Source organism: Nipponia nippon, unplaced genomic scaffold, assembly GCF_047370975.1.
Source record: "Nipponia nippon isolate SJK-2023a ecotype South Korea unplaced genomic scaffold, ASM4737097v1 scaffold_27, whole genome shotgun sequence".
In the NCBI taxonomy this organism is placed as follows: Eukaryota; Metazoa; Chordata; class Aves; order Pelecaniformes; family Threskiornithidae; genus Nipponia; species Nipponia nippon.
Window position 1 is genome coordinate 705,608 of NW_028262344.1, and position 21,136 is coordinate 726,743.

Sequence of the window (21,136 nt, forward strand, 5' to 3'; positions counted from 1 at the left end):
TCCTCCATATGCATCGTGTTTATCTCCCGTGTTTACTGTCACCCTGCTTTTGCACTCAGCTTTACTTCAGTACTTATTACTCGCAAAGCAACAGCTGCATCCTCCTTCTTCCCTGTGACATTTGAATTTTCTTTCTTTCATTGACTTGTTTTTAACTGAGGCAAAAAAGTGCACTTAAATATGGGTGATTCTTATTTCTAAAATAAAAGGCCTGTTACAAGGAAACAAGTTCTCCCTGCTAGTCTAATTGCTATCTAGGTTAATTGCTCTCATGCTGGATGTTTAACTGATTTGTGTAGAGAAAGCCAATGAAAGGCTGCAGCTCAGTGATGGCTCTCCATAACTGCAATGACTCCTTCTTTTTCTTTTTAATTAGTGCCGAGGGAAGAGTCTACCTTGCAGAAGGCTACTGAGATTTCTGAGGGATGAGTTATTATTTAGATGCTGTATATAAAGATAGTTTGTTTTTCTGATGTAGACCTCTACAGTAAATGTTGAACAGAGCTGAAGAAATTTTTCAGGTAAGAATCTTTTACAGCAACTTTAAGAAAGAGGGGAATATTAAAGTAGTCCTGCTTGGAGGACTTACCTCGTGCGAAGGCTTTATGGGTGAAAAATCTGAGAATTTTGTGATATGAATTATCAGTTTAGTCAAGGAGCTCAAAGGAGCCTGGGCAACGTAGTCATTCTGTTTTTCTTTGAATTGCATTAGCATGGTGGCATTTCATCTCTTAGGACTCCTTGCTGTGACCTCCTTCAGCTTTTTTCCTAAACAAATGCGAGATTCAAATGTTCTTCCAACAGCTTATCAAATGTTGCTGGATGAGAACCACGCGTTCAGCCGCAAATGTAAAATTGCGTGAGGGCCTTAGTTACGTACAGGTCGCTCTTTGTAGCCATCGGACCAACTTGCTACGTGCGGGCACAAAATACAGCAACAGAGTCCGTGTTTTACTGCATCTTCTCTTGAAACCGCCTGTGGTCTGAGACAATTGCCCTATGGTTTTTGTGACAGAAACGAGGACTCCGTGTATCAAGCTTATGATCTCTGCTCGAATTGGATAAGGAATTATGGGGACGGGCTTGCTTTGTAAGATTTTCCTTATGTTTTTAAATCTACATACAGAAATCTGAGCTGCTTTTTGGCTGGAATGTCAGTTCAATTTCTCTGGTCTTATAACATCTAAAGAATATTCTTAGTAGAAAAAACTATAAGCTGATTAGGAGGGAAGCAATAAATACAAATCAAATTGAATCATGCAGACACTCATGGTAGAAAAATCAATAATTTTAGTAATACATTTTGCAAACTCATTTTATTGTAAAAAAAATATCTATAGCTCCTTTGAAGTCTTGATTAAGCAGGAGCTATAAGTCTTCCTTTTGTCTCAAGGTCCTCAGCTGGAGTAAAATTCCAAAGTTTTGAAACAAGTTTAAAAGCAATGGTGTCAGATTATGCCAAGTAAAAGCTGGAGCGTACAGAACATGCAGACAGGACAGGCTAGGAAGGCCATCCATCCTGAAGGGCTGAAGTAGAAGAGAGATGTTTATAGGGAGCTGCCTGTGGCAGTTCTGAAAGGATTCCATAATGTGATTTAAAAATGGAAAGAACAAAGGTAATTTTTTCGTGGGCTTTTTTTTTTTTTTTTTAAATCAATGACTGTTCTGGACAGCTGTACATTTGATTATATCAGTGACTCTCTAAGTTTGTGATAAGACAGGAGCTTGTTTTCCATTTGGAATGGAAGGAAAGGTCATCAAAAATGTGTTTTTCTAAATTTGCCAGTATAAAAGGTAATTCTGTATTCCTTGAAACAATTACATTCATTGGAGTCCTGTAGGCATTTCATTGCTTTGAGACTCCAACATTTCTGCTTTGTAAGTATTTGTCTAGCTAATACTCTATCAGCACGTTCACCACTCACACTTCTTTCTTTCCTACCCCCATCAAAGGTGAGTGTGAGAAAGACCTACAGGGGGAGAAAAGATATCAATACAGAGAAATTCAGGTGACCTTCAGAAATGGTGTGGTCGCAGTGATGCTGCAAGACCATGACATGCAAACCTGGTGGAATTTGCTGCATTGCTTTTTTTTTTTTTAATTTCCAAGCTTCAGATTAGCACTGTCTCTCATCAGCTAACTCCATGTCCATTAAATGCATTTAGAAAACACTTGGAGAAAAGAATTTAAAAGTTATCACCTGTAAATTTCAAGGTCAGAATATTCTGCATCGTCGTTTGCAATGCTCCTTGCCTTGGCAGCGCAGGTTATGTCTGAAATTTTGTCAAACGTAAAGTCTGTAGGTTTCAGAATTAAAAAATAAAGCAAACAAAACTCCCCCAACTGATCTCTTAACCTGATTTGCTTAAATAGCCGATGGGAATTATTCATTGTTTGGGGAGAATGAGAGGAAGCTTTATCTAATAATCTCATTTCTTCTGATATGCCATAGTCTGCTCCCTCTACATCAAAGCATCCATTTCCCCTATGTCTCTGCCTCCCAGTGACCTCTCCATCATTATGCCAGCAGTCAAGGTTGCAACAGACTTGTTCCAGTTGCCTCACACTGCTTTTTCTACTGATTTTTTTCCTATTTCAATGCAATGTCCTCTCCTATCAATGGCAGAAACAACATCCATTCTGTAGATGCTGCTGTTCCCTCCTAGTGCCTCATAAAGCATAATCATGTCCTACTATTTTAGCTGCGTCCAATAGTTATAATTTCATAATATGAAACAGAGATCACACTGTGATCCCGGTTTATAGAAAACTCCATCCAGCCTGACCGTGACAACATTTTCTCATCCACGGCTCTCCCTGGATCACCAGCTCCCCTGCTTTGTCCTCAGCGTAGTATTGATTGCCCAAGTCAGCCAGACAGCGGGCACGAACCGGGCAGCCTTGCACAGCTTTTCCTTCGACTGGAATTCAATGGGAGTTTCCGTAAGGTCAGACTCGGGCAGCTAGCGAGATTTCGCTGGGATTTTAATGATCCTTTCCATCAACAAAACTCACTTCTGATATGACAGACCTTTCACTGCCATAAATCAGTCTCCTTAACTAGCTTTCCCTCCTGTTCAAAAGATTCTTCTAAATGAAATTATCTATTCTGCTATTGCTGTCATTGGGGGAACACAATCTTTGCACACTATTTCGTTAGAGGCGTTAATATAATATCCCAGAGCAAGCGATAACAAACCCTTCAGGAAGGGACGTGGTACGTCACACCGTGCAAAAGAGCAGTCACAAATGGACCTGACTTTGGCACTGAGGGTGAGAACAGACTCTTCCTGCTCATCCCAGGGAAAGTCAGGAGTCAATTTATGCCCTTGCCAGGAGTGACACGCTGCAGAACCGCAGTGGAAAGAGAACAAACTCCCAGGGGTTGGCTGTTAACGTCAATGGCACCGGTGCAAATGAGAGCAGCCTCCTGCCCAGGTGGCTGCTTCCAGGAGCGCGGGAGCCTGACGAGTCAATGATATGGAGGGAAATGGCATGCCCTCGTTAGTCCCCTAATGAGAAGGAAAGGAAAATAACTTTCCTTTTTAAGCCAGGTTTGGATGAGGACCTTACCCTGGACACACCACATAGTTTACCTTCCCCAAAGTGCTTCCCTATTTTTTCCACTACAGCCCTTTTTCTCCCCATTGGATTGCGCCGCCGCTTGCTCTACGCTCCCACTCATCACTTCGGCACCGAGAAGACCGAGTGCCTGTTTGCTGCACGCACGTGGGGGCCTGACTCGATAACTCTGAGCACAGTCGTGCCGTGGGGTGGGTGTGGGATGCGGGGAGCCTACCCGAGCCCCACGGATAAGCGGTGGTGGCAGCGCTGGGGGCACCAGCCCCTGGCTCTGCCCCGTCAGGTATAGCAAATTACGGCCAGTTTCATGGTCTGCAGCACTGCACCGGCACCCAGAGCCACCCTTCCCCATCAGCAGCTGCTGAAGCTGGAAGAACACCCTGTCTGGTTGCGATGCATAGATTAGTCTCATCTTCCATATATTTTGTCTACTAGGGAGAAGTGGTACCTGCACACCGTAGCTGCTTAATTCCAGCACCCACCGTGGCCTGTAATTTGGCCTAATTGCACACTTCCTTCCATCTGTGGTATGAGCGTTATTTGTATAACATAAATGCAATCCATGGCGTGTTTTTTATGTGCGTGGTGCAAAGTAACTGAGCCTGCTGCTTCTTCTTTGGGACTTTGAACTTTTTCTACAAGCTGCTGTTATTTCAGTAACTCTAGTTCTTGTTAATAAAAATCTTTAATCCAGTAATGAGGTAGCACGGTTTGTGGGGCCTCCGAATACGGCCCCTCTTTCCACCTCTGCCACTCGTTCACTGGGGAACCGTGGCTGCAGCATTTCATCTTGCTGTGCTTCTGTTCCTGCCTAATGAATATGGAGATAATGAAACTTCGTTGCAATGCATTTGACATCCACTGATGAGAATTACCAGATAAAAGGGAGGTGGTTTTTTATCATCTCTCAGTAATGAGAACGACTCATGTCTGAAATTCTCTGCTTTAAGTTGTAGCTCGGTCTCAGCTTGATCCTCTACAACAAAGTCAATTTTACTCTCTCTGAGTAGGGTTTGCAGAACTGGCTGCCATGCCGGTGTCCATTCTGGTGATTAAATGCCTTTCAATAAACCAAGGATAACTTAGCATGGTGTTACTAAAACAGAATTTTATGGGCCGTAACCTGCCATCATTCCGTATGCAGAGCTCCCGCTGAGTTCATCAAGACATCCCTGCCCAGCGTGATGGTGCAGGCGGAGTGGCCTTCTGGTTCTCCTCTGCTCGCTGATCTGACCTTTCTCTGGGAACTGAGTTGTCTCGGAGAAAAGCAACCACATGGTCTGACTGCTAGACGTGCTAGAAAGGCGTTTGTAACTATGCCATTCGGCTAAGGCTGCTATATGCAATCTAAAAGAAAAAAAAAAAGAAAATATTTAAAATATTATTGGATTTATTAGATACATTCACAACCCTAGCAATTTTCCTTTGGAAGAAATCTCTCTTTTCTATCCTGTCCCCAATGTTGCTTTCTTATGCCGACTCAATTACCCATCAGAGGTGCTGCCTTTTGCATAACTTGCTCGTAGAACCACACGAACGCAGTTATGAACAGAGACTGGTGTTCCCAACGCTTCTCAGCTTAGAACAAAAAAGATTGCTCAGGATCCATTGGCTGTGTAAAATAAAGTCGGTATTTAAAAAAAACCAAAGCAAAACTTTTTTCTCTTGAATATTTTGGGAACGTTACTACATCATCCCCACTGCTCCCATCAGAAGTAGGGACGAACAGCCGTCTCGTTACCTTACACGAAAACCCCATGGTACAGAAAATCTATACTTAAAGTACAGATTCAGTATAGCTTCAAGCTGGCCACGAGAAATTGCTGCTCTGTTATTCTGCATTCCCAGCAGCGCATCGCTGCCCCGAGGCTGCTGAGTTAATAACTCCACCGCGCAGCATCCAACAAAGTAATTTGTTTACTCTTGTGTGGTGCATTTATTAGATCTTAATGTTCTCCACCTCTTTGCTAACCCTAATTATAGCAATATTAAAAGAAAGTTCTCCCCGTGAGTTTAGTGGGTTTGGAAACTTTTGTAAGAGGGGGATGAACAAATTTGTTGGATTGAGTTTTTAGTGCATTTCCATCATAAGCCAAAACCACTCCTCCTAGTCCCCGATTTTAATTTTTTCAGCTAATTGTTCGAACAGGTCATGAAATCAAAAGATGCAATATGAAATTTTCTGTCAAGATGAAAGGCGATAATGAAAAGCTAATGATTCTCATCAGTCGTCTGGCTTCTCTGATGCTTTGTCCTGATATGGGCTGGTCTCAAGGAGAAATAACTCTGGGATTAACGCCAAAGCATTTTGCCTTTTCCAAAAGAAGCCTTATTAGCATTTTGTGTTGGTCAGGTTGATTGGCTTCACACCCGAAGTGTGTCTGCTGCCTTCAGTTCCCAGCTTGCGACCAACACGCTGGTACAACTTCACTTTTGCACTGAATCCTGTTTATAGTAATAAATTAATAGTATTTATTCATTGTCTGGAGGAATCCCTATCCTCTTTCCTGACAGTTCTTGGCGCTTTCCTTAATCCTATATCTCTTGCTGTTAATAAAAGAGAAAAAGGTGATGGCTGGCACCATTTTAAACATTGCCTCTGTCCTAGATGCAGCTGTGGTCCTCTCCACGTGCGGCTCCGGCAGAGTCCCGGGGCCGCCTGCCCTGCAGAGATAACCGCTGCTGCCTTCGACGGGGAATTGTGCTGAGAGATCCCATGTTTATTGACACCGACATTGTAGACTAAGGCTGAGAATAGCCACTCTCAGCGTTAAAATATGAATGCCAAGAACCGCTTTTTTTTTTTCTTTCCTTCTGCAGAAAGGGTTGGGTTCTTTTCAAATTGTTATTTTTCACCCACAGGACCTGCATTACCTCCTTTAAACATAGAAAGGAAATGTGCTACATGCCAGATCTTATCTTCATTTGCTGTTTATAACATCCTTGTGTACTAGTGAAAAATGCCTTTTAATTAGGATGAAGATGTTTGGGAAGCAATACGAAAAGGAACAGAGGCAGGTTCATCTGGAGCAGCTACGTGTGATAACTCGGGGGGGAGCTCGCTATAACCTTCAAATGCTGTTCTGCAGCGGCGGAGGGATATTCTGTAAGCACAAATGGAACCTAATTTCTTTTACAGAGCAGCAATCAATAGGTTCCAGAGGTCAAGGAGAAAACTTATGTGCTTTTAAAATTTTTCTTTCTAAATAAATAATGTGTGTGAGATCAGCAGTGACAAATGCAGGGGGGTGGGTAACAGCCCCCCGTGCTGGGTGAGCTCTAGGTCCCCGGGAGCCAGTGCCAGCTTTATCATCGCATCCCACATCTGGAGCCTCGCTGTTTTACGCGGCAAACCACTGCACTCCTGTGGTGCCTGAGGGACTGCCAGTCCCTTAAGCAAAACAGCGGTGACTTGGCAGTATACCATGCTCTTGGGAAGTTTTTAAAAGAATTGCCTCGCTTTCTCCTTCCTTTTGTCACAGCAGAGCAGCACATTTCTCCCTCTGAACACTGTGTTAATTTTTTTATCTGTACGTCAGGATATTTTAATGGCACAGTTGCTAGCAAAGCCCCCTTACAAGCCAGCGTAATCAGAGATGCATTTCACAGATGAAGCATTTCCCTTAGCTGCACATCCAAAAACTCATGCACTTGATGGAAGTCTCGGAGGTTAAGTGACCTGACCGAGTCCAACCAGTAAGCCGGCATCCATGGCCTGAACACTGGATAGGGATCCTGCTGTTCACCCTGGTTGTCCTCGGGCTTTGCTGGTTCCCCCCTGTTCTTCAGAAGCTGGGAGCTCATTTCTGGTTTGTTTTTTTTTTTTTTTTTTTTTACCTTTATTAGACTCTCCCAACATAGTTCCCTTTTCAGAGCAATTTTCTCTTGCAGAGTCATTTCCATTTGCGCCAGGTAATTGTGCTACCTCAGCGGAGCGCTCGGGAAGGGTTTATTGCCTTTTGCTCAGGCTGGGTGATTTTGGAGCAAATTGGGTGCTTAACATGGCTGGTTGAAAAACAGGATTAAAATGTGCTGGCAAAAGGATCGTTCTGCATAAAACTGAGGACCAGAGAAGTTCATGAAGTAGAAATGTGCTCTGGTGGGAGGTTGGCATCCTGCAGGAGTTGGCAGGACGGATGGGCTTCAGGCTTGCCCTGAGGCTTTGCCCGACAGGTTCAGCTAGGAGATATGATTTTTATGTCCCCGCATGTGACATGTCAGAGGAGCTCACTTTCTGGGAGGGTTTGAGTTCCCTACTCCCCCTACCTGAAGATACCTCTGTATCGGGCCGTTTTAAGGCAATTTATGTTTAACGTCAAAAATAACTAGGTTTTATCTGTAGAGGGCGAGTAGGAAAAAAAAAAAAAGGACTTTTTACCAAGGTTCAGGTCAAGGGACACCCCCAACAGCAAGAAACCCACTTGATTCCTTTCTATAGCTTTGAGCGTTGCTGTCACTATGGATGGGTATATGGGTCGCTCCTCTCCCTCTCCCGTGCGTGTCTCTGCAGGTATAAGCCTGAAATGCTCTTAAGCCAGACTCGCGTGAGTCAGCAAGACAGTCTGCGCTGGAGCTTCTCCTTCCAAAAATTTCAGCTGCTGCTTGATGAATTAAACATGGCCAAGTGTTCGTCTCATCAGTGTGCTCTTTACTAGACTGCTTTCGAGGCTTTTTTTATGTTCCACCTTCAGAAAACTAGACAGAAACTGGGAAATCCTTGACGCGCAGCTTGTGAACATGGAAGTTACAGGGAAATGCTGATTTCAGAAGAAAGGCAGCTATGTGCAGAGGTGGGCTGGCGGGGGGGGGGGCATATTCTTCAATTCCTGATTACAGGAGGGGATTTTGTACATTTTATCCTTAAGAAACTGTGAAAAACTCCTGACCTGAACAGCTGAGTGGTGCTGCCGCACATCTTAGACATGTGTGAATCAGAAGATGGTGAGAAGAGAGGTGTGGAGGATGTTCTGGATGATAATGGATGTCTAAGTGATAACGGGCTTGAAGCATAATTAATGTTAATGGATAGCATTTATATGTAATGCAAAGAACATGTTCTGAAAGACAGATACAAAAATAGATCTTTTTTTTTTTAAAGTCATGAAGTTTTAAGCTCTGAGGACTAGACATCGGAGCTACTATGCAGTTATTTTATGCGTTTCATCTACGGGAAAACCTTGGTCTTTAGAAGCTTGTGGGGACTGGGAAATGCATGGCCTAATTTTTTTTCACATCCTGGCAGTGTCATTAAGCTGATATGGCTAAAATGTTTAAATTTTTTGTGCATTGCAATCCAGCAACCAAGATGATCGGAGCCAGAATAATAAAAATAAAAATGAAGAGGAGTTCTGCAGAGGGTATGAAATGTCAGGGAGGAGGTAGTAACCGACAGCTGCGAGGAGGGAACCGGTAAAATGAGCTTGTGTGACTGCAAGTACTCATCGGTTCGTGCCCTTCTGGCGGCGCTGGTTGTGCCGCTTTCCCAAAGAGCGGTCCCCTGAGGATTCAGTCTATGAAGGGATCAAGGGAGAGGAGCCTTCCCTCTGGCTCAGATGGCAGATGGGGATGCTCTTGGGGCTGGAAATCTCTGATGCGGCACTAGCCCTGATTCATTACAGCAGTCGTTAGACTGGAAACATAATTTTCCCATGCGCAGTGATGTTAGAACTCTTCGGAGCGATTGTATTGGAGTACCTCCGCAGTACTGCCGTCCTTGCTGGCCAGGGACCGCCAGGTATTTATAGATATGGAATAATTCTTCTCTGGTAACAAGACATGGAGAGAAAGATCTGTGTATCTGTATCATGAAATACTTCCAGCTAGACTGCACAAATACTTATTACTTCCCTTGATTTGTATTCCTTGGGTATAAATTTATTAATGCTCACTGTATATTTTCCACCAAATATTTCATGGCTAGCAACTTTCCATGAATATTTACCATCCGTATTCCAGACTATTTCCCTTCTATGGCAAACATTTCATTGCATTACATTTTGCTGTCTAATGTGTAGGGCTAATGATTTTTTTCAAAAGAAAAATGGGCATGGAGCTTTATGAGACCATTATAAGGAATGGGCTTTTTTTTGTTGTATTGAATTCTTCAGAACTTTCATTTCATATAATTTTAGAAAAAACAAGCTCGGGTGCTAATCATTTGTACCCTTGCTCAAGGAACTGTATGCTAGCAAGCAAGGGTTCCTATTTATTTATGGAAGGACTATACAAATAGGGCTGAAGAGACTTTTTGTTGTTGTTTTTTTTTTTTTTTAATTGAAGAACAGGTACTGAGTGCTGGTCCCTCATGCACACAATGTGCCCAAAAGAGCTTTTATTACTATGCTATTGCATTGCAGACCACAAGCTTGCATTTCTTCCTCCCGTGCTCAGTCAGCCCCCCTGGGGAAAAGGCACTTACTAGGAGGTGCAGAGTCTTCCAAACACAGAGGAAGATTAGGCTGGATTGGTGAGCTGCTATTAATACGTATGGAAATTAATGTGTGAGACAAATAATTAAAGGCTAAAGTAGTCCAGGAAAAGCAGGCAATACGAATAACAATAAAGGTCGTTTTTTTCTGGTGGCTGAATCAGACTCCTCAGACCTTTTGTCTTTCTGTTGATGGTTTCTGACCATTAGCATTTTACAGTCCCCTTCTGCAATGACCCTAAAGACCAAAGCTTGAGATGGGATTAATAATAGTTCAGATTTAGCACCAGCTGCATTAGATGACTTCAGTTTTGCAGAGCAAATGCTGATTAAGTCCTTGGACCTGGCAACATTAATGGCATACCTTCCTTGATGTAAGCAGGAATAGAATTACCTCAAGCATTAGAGTGGGTGATTGATCCCTAAATGTTGGAGCATGGAAAGTTGTTGGGTAGCTGTCAAGAAAAATGTCAAAAGCCACAAGGTTTGCAGCAGCCCTACATCTTGGAGTCCCCCAAGGAGCAAAAATCTCTTTCACTGCCTCTAAGAGTAGCTTGCTTCAACAGTGCTCCTGAAACAGGGCTGTGATATGAAAATATGAGCTAACCCTCACTTCCAGAGGGTGTTTTTAGCCCAAATGTATTCCCTCTTTCTCTCCTTTTTTCTTCTCCCAGTTACAGCCTGTCCTGTCTCCTGGCATGTCTCTTCAGTTCTGTGTTAGGGAGACTCTGGCAACAAACAATCCCAAAATCCGGGGGAAGAGCTTTAAATCAGCGATGCTTTGCAGGGCACGCTCCAACAGACCCTGAGCGAGTGACGTGGCCGTGTACCCACCCCAGGTGACGAAACGGCCGTGGGACGCGGAGACCTCTGCGCTGCAGAAGCAGGAGAGAGCACACAGCAGCGCGGTGAGTGGGAGGGATGTGACGGGGACCGCATGGCACCGGGAGCCGGGTGGCCCCCGCATGTTAGCAAGGCTCTGCTCTACCCTTTCTCCTCCGCGTACGAGATGTTACTGAAGGGGAAACTTGTGTCCTAGTTTCTGCCTCTTGGCTTCTTTTCAGTGCATGTTTTCTTGCAGGGAAGGTGCAGACCTTTCTGTTTTCCCTCTCTGAAAACTCAGTGATGCTCCTGGCAGGGGATGTTATTTGCTCATACAGTGACCTTTTTCTTTTCTTCTGCTTCTATACTATATTGCTCTGGCGCGTTAGCACTAAAATTTCTTCCCTTCCTTCCTGCCTCCCTGTAAGAAAATCTCCTCTCTGTTTATCACCGCTATTTTTGCTAACTCTGTATGCTGTCTTTCTCTCCTACCTTTATAGCGGTGCTCAAAGCTCAGGGGACCTTTATGCTATTGCTAAGTGTGAAAAACATCACACTTAGAGGAGCAGGGAGAAAGAACACACATTTATGTATTACTGACTATGCCAATTAAAAAAGCACCACGAGCAGGGACTGCTAGCCCCAAACTCCCAGTAACAGTCACAGTAACGCACTGCATCACCTCATTTGCACATGGGTCATAAAACATCCATAAGAAAACGGACTCCCTAATGCATCACATCATGGCATTGAGGCCTGCACAAGGTCCCTAGCAGACGCTGCCCCTTTGCAGTGGGGCACATTTAAGCTAAAATAGCGAGTTGCTCATAATTTCAGGATCCATTTCTTAGCATTGCTGGCACCCACTGATCCTAACTGCTCATGGTACTTACCTCCTTCTATTGCATTTTTCATTACTCTGTCTCAAAGAGATTTAAAAGGAGGGACGCTATCTTTAAGCCCCTTCCACCGACACAGAGATGGAGCTAAGTGAAGAAGGAGAATAAGGAAAGAAATGAGCTTTACAAGACTCGTGCCCTGCCCATTAGGAAACGCTTCCATCTGTTTTACGGGGAATCGGCCATAGATATTCAACCAGATAAGCTGTTCTGATTTCTTTTGTCAGTGCTGGCATATTTACAGTACTTTGCTGGCACATTGCTTGGGAATTACAGGCAGATCCTCTCCAACATAGTGGGAACAGGCACATCACATGCTACATACTCCTGTCTAGAGGCTGTTGGCAAACGACAACTTGTAGTCAATCAAGGCAGGATTTTATAACCACTTCTACCCCCACCCCCTTCTCACATCCCATATTTTCATCCTTGCTCTTCAAAGCAGGATGATTCACATGTTATAGTAACCTACATTTGGCTTGGCACCACTTATGGGCTATATATAGATGACAGAGTCACCCTGTTCTTCCTCGTTGATTCATTTTGGGTGTTTTTTTCAGACACGGAGCAGTGCTGGCTGCCCCGTGGGCTCAGAAAAGAGCTGGGAGGTTAGAAGAGATGTCCAGCATCACGTTTGTCATCTGGGTCTGGTCCAGGGCTAAGGTGGCTGCTAAGATCAGGTAGGTGCCTTTTGTGGCTATTGAAGAGGTCTGCATTTTAGAAAACCCCAAGTGCTCTCCTTCCAGCAGTTGTCTCTCTCTGAGTTATTTCAAATTGAGAGCCTAAAAATAAAGACAAATGAAACCACAGTCATTCTGCGGTAGATAGTGGGCAGCCTGTTCCCATCGGTGGCTGTTGGTGGCTTGCGCGTTTCTGTGTGGGCGTAATGGTTCTGCTGTTGTCTTTTGCACCTCTAGAACCAGACTATCCACAGAAGTGTGTCTTTTTTCTTTTTTCTTTTTTTTTAAAGCAAACTGGCTCAGTTCTTTCTTTCATCTGAAACTGCAGGAGCCTCCTTTGTTTCAGTGACTGCCCATTGGGAAATACCGCCCCGTGTGCCCTGAGCCTTCCTGCCCTGATAGAAAATGACCCACTGACAGCACCGCAGAGGAAAAGAGCCCAGCTGATCTCCCCCTTTCCCCCCCGCAGAAAGAGCCTCGCTGCTCGGCGGCCACCGTCCGGGGGGATGGCAGCTGTGCTGCTAAAACAGCTTTATTGCCGCCTGGTGCGATTAGCCAAGGGCCTGCCTGGCTCCTGGACATCGCTTATCAACGGCCTCTCCCATACATCCTAATAAAGGCTCTGTGGCCGCGGGGACCTAGATGAGGAGCGCAGGTGTTCCCCGGCCCCTCCGCCTGCTCGGCGATCGATACGGCATTGCAGGGAGGGTCTTGATGAGAAATCTATTGGTAAAAACGATGTTTCGCTAATGGCAAGCACGGTACCCGCCGGGATCTTCAAGGGGAATTCAACCTCTGGCTTTTAGCTGGGTAATATTAATTTCAGATATGGGGAAAGGACAGGATGAGATATGTGTGTATGAACAGTATCTATTGGATTTTTCTTATTTCTGGCAAGGTCTTTAAAGTACTCAGACACAATGGCAGGTGTAAAATGACATTACCGTAGATGAGGGTCAGACCCAGTGGACTTTGAGCCACTCAGTGCTTGTGTTTTGCCTGAAGGCAGCTCTGTTTTAGCTCTGTTGTTACACCAGTCATGAAATGGGGAATTGGAGACGTTGCATCCCACCCTGCAGACCCTCAGTCTCGGTGCCAGGCCCTGCTCACCCTGCAGGCTTTGGTGGCCCTGCTCGCCAGGGGATGCAGCTGAGGAATCAGACCTTGTGTCCGGGAAGGCATCTTCCCACCAACCCCGTGACGTGCTGCTCATGTTTTGGATGTGAAGGGTCAAAGGAGATGCAGGAAAGGATGTAAAGTTTGCTCACAGCTTGCTCGCCTTCTGCTTTCTCTGCAGGCACCTGTCGAAAGATGGATGGCAAGTCTCTAGGACACCAAGCTCTGGTTAAGGAGACTGAGCTTTCATTCTCTGTTCTGCTCAACAACTTATTTGGGATAAACCTAAATTCTCTGCCTGTAAAAGGCGGGTAACAGTAATTCTCTCCTTAGAGAGTTACCAGGAGGAGAAATGCATTAGACAGTGTTGGACCCCAGATGCCCTGGAAGGCGCTGAATCCTACTCGCTTTTATAATGAGTTCCCTACATAGCCCATCACAGGTTTACAGTATATCTCATTCCTGTAGATTATCACCACTTGAAATATTATAGCATGTGTCAGGCCAAAACTTGCTTTCCTGGCTCAGTGTTTTATTGCTTTCTTGAGCAGACTCTACCCCTGTCCCATTAATCAGAAATGTCTTACTCATCCGCAGCGTGCTGACCACAACGAAAAACCCGGCTGCGGGAAGGCTCCAGGACTGGCACAGGCTCAAATAAACTTTGTCTGCCTGTAAGTGCACAGGGACACAAATCAATGACCGGTAAGTTCGGGGAGAGGATGAAACAGGCACAAGATTGAAGTCAAGGCAACAGAGTGTTTCTGTCTCCCTTTTGCAGCCCGGCTTGCATTGTACCATCTGCATCTCCTTTTCCACCAGGTGCTGAGCACCACGTGCAGCTTTCCTTTCTTCAAACTTTACAGATTTTTTCGTCTTGCCCTGGCTGTACTGCTGGGCCTCATCTTTTACTAAATAATTGGTATTGAGAGGGTCTGAGAAAGCCGTTCTTCCCACCTCTGACTCTTGGGTTCCCCCTGTCCAGTGCTGTCAAGGCACTGCCTTGATGCGATACGGCTCTCTGGCCCTTTGGGAGGTGAATAAGACTACTCCCATTATAACAACAGCTGTGCAGAAGTGAGAGGTCAGTGCTTTTAGCCGTTGCTAACACCCTCCGGGCACTTCAACAGCCAAGGGGTGGGGAAAAACCAATTTTACAAACTTTTTGATTGACTGCATGGTTTTGTGTGCAAATCTCAATGCTATTCACTGACAATATTGATCTTGATGTCTGGAGCAGATGGGCACAGCAGGTAAGGTGTTAAGATGAATGCAGGAGACAGACCAGTGCCCTGATACCGGGGAATGACTGCCACCTCAGAAACCCCCTATGGATTTAGGGTCAGATTCCCTGAAAGCATAAATTTGCCCGGTTCCTCTGAAGACAGATCTGCTGGAAGTAGCAGATGCTTAGCTGGTGCAAATCGGCTTTGATTTGCAAATCTATTACGGTTCCAAGGACTTCCCAGTTTTATGTCAGGGGAAGATCAAGCCCACATGGACCAATTTCTGTGAGCTGCCAGTCTCAGTGAGTCTTAAGTTTTGGATCAGGCTCTGCATCCATAAAATCCCTAAGGAGAGCAGTAGCCAAGCTGCTACTGAGGAGCTGCAGCTCAGACGTCACCGCCCAGCCTGGTGGCAGGTCCCCAAAAGAGCTGCCGGCTGCAGCCAGCATCATTCATCATCCATCAGCCCTCACCCAGGAACAAACATCCCTCGGCTCCCTGCCGCCTTCCTGGCGTGGGCTGTAACGAAAGCAAAAGCCTCCTACACAGGAAAAAATTTCTGTTATTAAAGGTCTCTCCTGCTCTTTAGGCGTGCTGCCCTTTCCGAGCATTGCTGCCGAGGTGATGTATTATTCTCATTCCCCCTCCTGCCCCGACATGTCGTTGGCAGGTAGTTTTCTTTATTGTGCATCGCTCCATGAGAAAGTGGGGCTTGGATGTGCATCAGCTCTCATTAATCAAAATAGTTCAGTGTCCTCTGTGCTGCAGCCTGGTAGGTGATTGCCATTTGCTTTTTTTTTGTACGCTATCCAGAGACGGAGCCTGACAGGAGCCCTGGGGACCCCCTGGGCTCGGGGCAGAGCCCGGTGAGGCAATGTCTGCTCGGGGCTGTGTCAGCGTGCCCTGCGCTGGGGGACGCGGCCGTCACGCCACCAAGGACACTGCAGAAAGAGCAGAGGCATCTGCCAGGGAACACAGGAGCTCGGCAGAAAAGGGGTGTTTCCTTTTTAATGTGCTCTTACTTGGTTGTGGAGCAGATTTTTCCTTTTAAAGGGACAAACCCAAGCAAATAAATAAATAAATGCACCTTTCCTTTTCTGTAAGATTAAATGCTTTTGTGTAATTGTGCATTAACCTTTGGTCCTGCATTAGGCTGCTGTTGCTTTGCACCCTTGATGCTTTTAAGCCAGGATTGCAATTAGCCAAAGTGGCTCTTGACAGCCTTCCAGGCAACCCTGTACTGGGGGCCACATTCCCGAGGGGAGATGGATCACCGCTCTCACGGCTCACCGGAGGCGCCTGGCCTGGCGGAGGCTGGAAAAGGAGGCACCTTCTCTGCAGGCTAGGGCTAAATGGAGGCTTTTGAGTGTAGGGGGGTTCAAGGTGGCTTTCAGGCTGAAAAGCTTCCTGCTCAGATGCATTTCTTTGCTCAACTCCCACTCCCACAAATTAGATTACGAGAGTGCAGGGACCCTCGCCTGGGTCTTGATGTGCAGCAAGGATATTTATAGAAAAAGCTTTTTAATAGCCTGAGTTGAAAAATCTGGTTTAAAACAAGCCCATCCCCAGATAATTAAATAACCCAGCTATGCCTAAGAATATTGATCAGGCACTCGAGCTTCCTCCCACGCTCACTTCAGCGGGAGGCAGAAACCACGCACCCGAGTCGCCCGAATTTGGGAATTACCACCGCCCCCCACGGCAGGACGGCGAGGCCCAGGGACTGCCCTGGGGAATGGGCAGCGGGTGCCCCCTTTGCTCGGTGGAAGCCTTGGCTGGCCAGGCGCCGAGCAGCGACCTGAACCATAGCTGCGGGGGCATGGCGTGACCTGCGAACACAGCTACCCGCTCCCGTCTTTCGTGGCCCTAAGGAAATGTTCATGGGGGAGATTTTCCTACCACTCCAAAGCATTGCAGTGGATGCAGCACTGTGCCCAGAGGCATTTACTGTGGCTGGTTTCATCCATTGACTTTTAAAATAGTCTAGTTTGACTTAAACCTCACATTTTCTGCTTAAAACATGTTTTTAAAGAAATCACACAGGGATTTTTATGGGATGTTTTCTTCTGAGATATCATCTCCATATTCGCTAGTTATTCTGGAGAGCTGCTTACTCCCAGAAACCTCAGCTTCTCTGAAAACCCACGTAGATAAAAATAAGTGAATAAGAGTAAAACATTCCAAATGTTCTGTTCAAAATGTGTTTTCTTTTTTATTATTATAAAACCTGTTTGAAATAAAGCATTAAAGTTGCTCCTAAATGACTTTTCTCTTTTAAAATTTTGCTTCGTAGATTTATGCCTAGTGAGAATGTTAAAAAAAAAAAACCAAACTCAAGGTAAAAGATTGTTTGCAAGTAGCAGTTCCAGTTCTCATACAACTATTTGCCAGGTTAAATTAACTGTCAGCTTTACATATTAGACTCCATATCCTCTGGTAATCTAAATTTTTATTTGGTACTAAATGTTAATCACCAGAATCGATGTTCACATTTTAATATTCCTTTTCATTATATAGCCTCATGTATGTGCAGTTGCACAGAGGAATCCTATATTTCTACTGGTGTACAATGTGGCGTAAACACTATAATACACTTTATATTATTTAGGTCACATATTTGCAAAGGATAACACATAAATGCAAACCTGTTTTGTCAAGAAACCCCGTGCTTGGTCCAGGTACTTCTGACATCAATAAGAGATTTTTCATAAATATTAATGCAAGTTGGATTCAGTCTTCAGCATGAGGAGCATATAAAGCACGAAAAAATAAATGTGTTTGCAAAATATACAACCTAATTTTGGCTCTGGTTGTTGAAAATACAGGGATTACTGTCAGGAACAGAAAGTGAGTATAAGTGCAGCGAGTTCATACCTATCATGAAAAAAATGTAATCTGTACTTTGGAGCCTGCGTCTATTTTTTCCATATCACACATAAAAAAAGAGAAAATGTATGAAACCTGTTCATCTGCAGCTTTGCATTTTAGGCTTCCAACAGAAAGGACCCTCTTACCGGTCTGTTTTCTACAGGCAATGGTTTCCAGCTGGTATAGAAATAAAGAGATTAGAAAGTGTTTGTGTCAGGCTTTGTGTTCCTCGATTTTCTTTTGTGTGCAAAAATATCTCTGTTTTTCCAAGAAAGAAGGCTGGGTCAGAGGCACCTTGAACTCTATAGAAAAGAATTGCTTAGTCCATGCGTACCTCGCTTGGAAAATCTAATGGGAAAGGCTGACGTTCAATCAAAGTAACCATTTACCTTGGTCCCAACCACAGTAAGATCTTGAAGGTCAAACTGCAGCTTGCTACACTGCTTTTTATTTTTTGTAAAGCCAGAAAACAAGCAGATCACGGTGGAGCCACGCTTCCCTGCGACTGGGGGAGCAGAGGGCGCCGAGCAGGACGTTTCTGAAGGCAACACAGGTTTCCCACTTGTCCCCTGTTGCTACATCAGTCGACAGCGGGTTTTCTGTGCCGTTTTCTGTGCTCTTCTGATCACAAAGCTTCACGAGCCGTCTGCATTTCGCGCCACTGGAATATGAGCTCTTTTGAAGCAAAGTGACTAAAAACGCTGTGCTGAAAATCTGGAGCGTAAGAAATGTCAGCGTGTGGCAGAACGGGGAAAGTTCCTACAAGGAGTAAAAGGCACCTCAGGGTTGTTTTTTTTTCCAAATGTCTCAGATCCCCAACTGGTGTTGTACAAATTTGGGAGCATCTGTGGGTCCCCGCTAGACTTATGGCTGATAGAGAACCGCTCAGTCACAGAATAACTAAAATGCAGGGCAAAGAGTAGATGTCATCAAGGCGATCTGACCTCAAAGGTGGCATTTTCAACAAAAGCAAACCAAAATTCCACGCAGATCCCCTCACTCTTGAACGAAGTGAAAGCGTGTGCTGAAGCCCTCTCCCAGCACCTTCCCAGGCACGCCCGTGGTTGTACACGTTCTGCTGGTCACGCCAGAGCAAAAGGAAACCACTTATTCAACACAGGTTGCTGGAGTAATTCAGCGCCCATCCTGAAGTAATAAAAAGTCCTAACAGCGCTTGGCACCTGCTGCTGGTGCTTGGACATCGTCTGCTTATTCTCTGACCTTGGGGAAGGCAGATCCCCTTCTTGTGCATCAGCTGTTCTGTTTGCAAGCACTCCATCATATTTGTAGAACATTTTGGGACCAGGAGCTGAGAAAGCTCCCGTCAGCAGTGTTAAATTGCTGGAAGCCATAGCCAGGCTGCGGGAGGTTGTGATTTCCAAACCAGGCTCCTCACCCAGTCTTCTACTGAATTTCTATTTCTTAATTTATTAATTCAAATTCTTTTTGCTATTCAAAATCAGCTTTGTTAACAACATCACTTTCAGATGGAATTAGAGTTTTAATTGACAGCCAGCCACTTAGTGGTTTCTACTATTTGGTAAAAACCTCCCAATTAGTCATTTGTCCCTTGATGTTTCAGTGATTATAACAGGGAGAGAAATGTTAGCTTTCCCGATGACTAACCGTCACACTAGTGATTAATGGAGCATCAGCCTTGCTTTTCAACAGAGGCTTCATAGGAATATAGGAAAGTATTTATTGTCTTCATGAAATGAAGTTGAAGGTAAAAATGCTACAGCTTTCAAGCTGCAAGGATGTTTCAGCAATTTATTTCTCAGCTCTTGTCTGATGGGTTGAATTCAGGAGGCAAATAAAAAGCAGTTGGAAGTATTTTGGTACACACAGGACATCTTGAAAATTGAGTTGTAAGTAGAAGCGTCAAAGGTTAGACACCAAAATCTCACTCCTGCTCAGGAGACAGAAATTCAAGCTGTCTTTTCTTGCTAAAGCATCTGCAGAATAATCTCTGTGCCATGCTACAGCGATCAGATGTATGCTGACCTGCGCTGCCACTTAATTTCCATGTGGCCCTTTCTCTAAGCCTGCTGGCATCTCAGATCATGTTCAGGGGCTGCAACTGCCCATGGTGGGCCTTTTCTTCGTGGTTATTTGGGGGATTATACCATAATCGCTTCTCTTTTAGCACAAGGCACCGAAGGGTAAGAAAACCCATATGGAGTTAGAAGTAAGAAGTCGCCATCAGGAGCTTGTTCGTGGGTCTGTGTTCGCAGGTGATGAGTTTGGCCAGAGGCTGGTCTGTGTTTGCAGAGCACCAACTGCAACGTGAGCCCAGGACCAACGGGGGCCTTCGAGGACAGGGGTGATCAGGAGCCCGGCCGCAATTTAAGGACCGCATGTTACAAAACCTCACTCAAGCTCCCTGTTGAGGGATGCTGGTCTGGAGGTATTAATTTCATCCTCCATGAGCAACCCTATTGAGGAAAAAGGGTTCATTTTTACAGTCGCTTTCCCAGCTGTAACTGCACTCTGACTGCTATGAAAATTTAGCTCTGAGGGTTAGATTTATGGCACTTTTTGAAGCTTGTAAAATCATTTGCTTCTATTAATACCATTCATCGCCCCACTGCCATTTTTATGATGGACAAATCTGCAAGTCCAGATGGAGAAAGACCAGAAATTAGAATAATCTGAAGAACCTGATTTCAACCCAGACAAATTCAACTGGAAAGCTGGAATGAGAGCCCAGGGACTTTCTAAGAAATGCATTTACCCCTGACTGTTTGGGGCCACAGCAAAATCATCGCTGACAAGGGGGGGTGAGGCTCATAACCTTTTTCTGGAGATGAAAAGAAGAAATGAACAGGACATGAAAAGCAGAAAAGATGCAGACGCACTTTCTCGGCTGTTTGAGACAAAAAGCCCAAATCTAGTCCTTGGTGGGCTTTTAATGTACTATTGGGTCAGTATAAGGCCAGATCAGCCACCCCCTGAACAGTCATGTGGAGTTTGCCAGAAAGCCTTAAGTGCTCCTTGCACTTAATTTATTATTCCAGGTGACTTTCAGTTGAATTTCAGTGTCTTTAAAGACTCAGATTCTTCCTAATTCTATGGAGAAGCCTTGGATATCTATCCCATGATGAATTAACCATATTAATCATCTGGAAAATGCAAGTTTGAAAACATTTCGTTTCAGGACTGTGGAAATGCAAATCAAGCTAAAGACCCGTTTACTCCTATTCTGTCCACACTGCTCTTTATCCAGCAAGCCAAAATCCTTTATTTTAATATTAAACTGATCTTTCCTGTCTGCCAAGATTCAGCTTTCAGTTCTGAGTGGATTTGTTTATTGTATCCAAGTTTTAAGTCCACGAGGAAGCAGTATAACAAAGGAAAACCTGACATGCACCATTGGAATGAAGAGAGATTTACAAAGCCTGCATTGCTTTGTACCTACTGCATTTATTTTGTTTTCTAAACTAATCAAAAGGAAATAAAGCAGAAAGTCAGCTGCAGTCTCCTCTGTTTATTTATTTGTATGGATGCCACTTCCC

General features: G+C 44.7%; 1 long non-coding RNA gene across 1 annotated transcript; it reads left to right on the plus strand.

The window, feature by feature from the left end:
• The first annotated feature begins 411 nt into the window (after positions 1-411).
• Positions 412-15,728, plus strand: LOC148055014 (uncharacterized). Its single transcript, XR_015705907.1, has 5 exons — positions 412-521; positions 10,798-10,918; positions 12,292-12,411; positions 14,125-14,232; positions 15,567-15,728. It is a non-coding gene; the product is annotated as an uncharacterized LOC148055014 (long non-coding RNA).
• Positions 15,729-21,136: the final 5,408 nt, after the last annotated feature.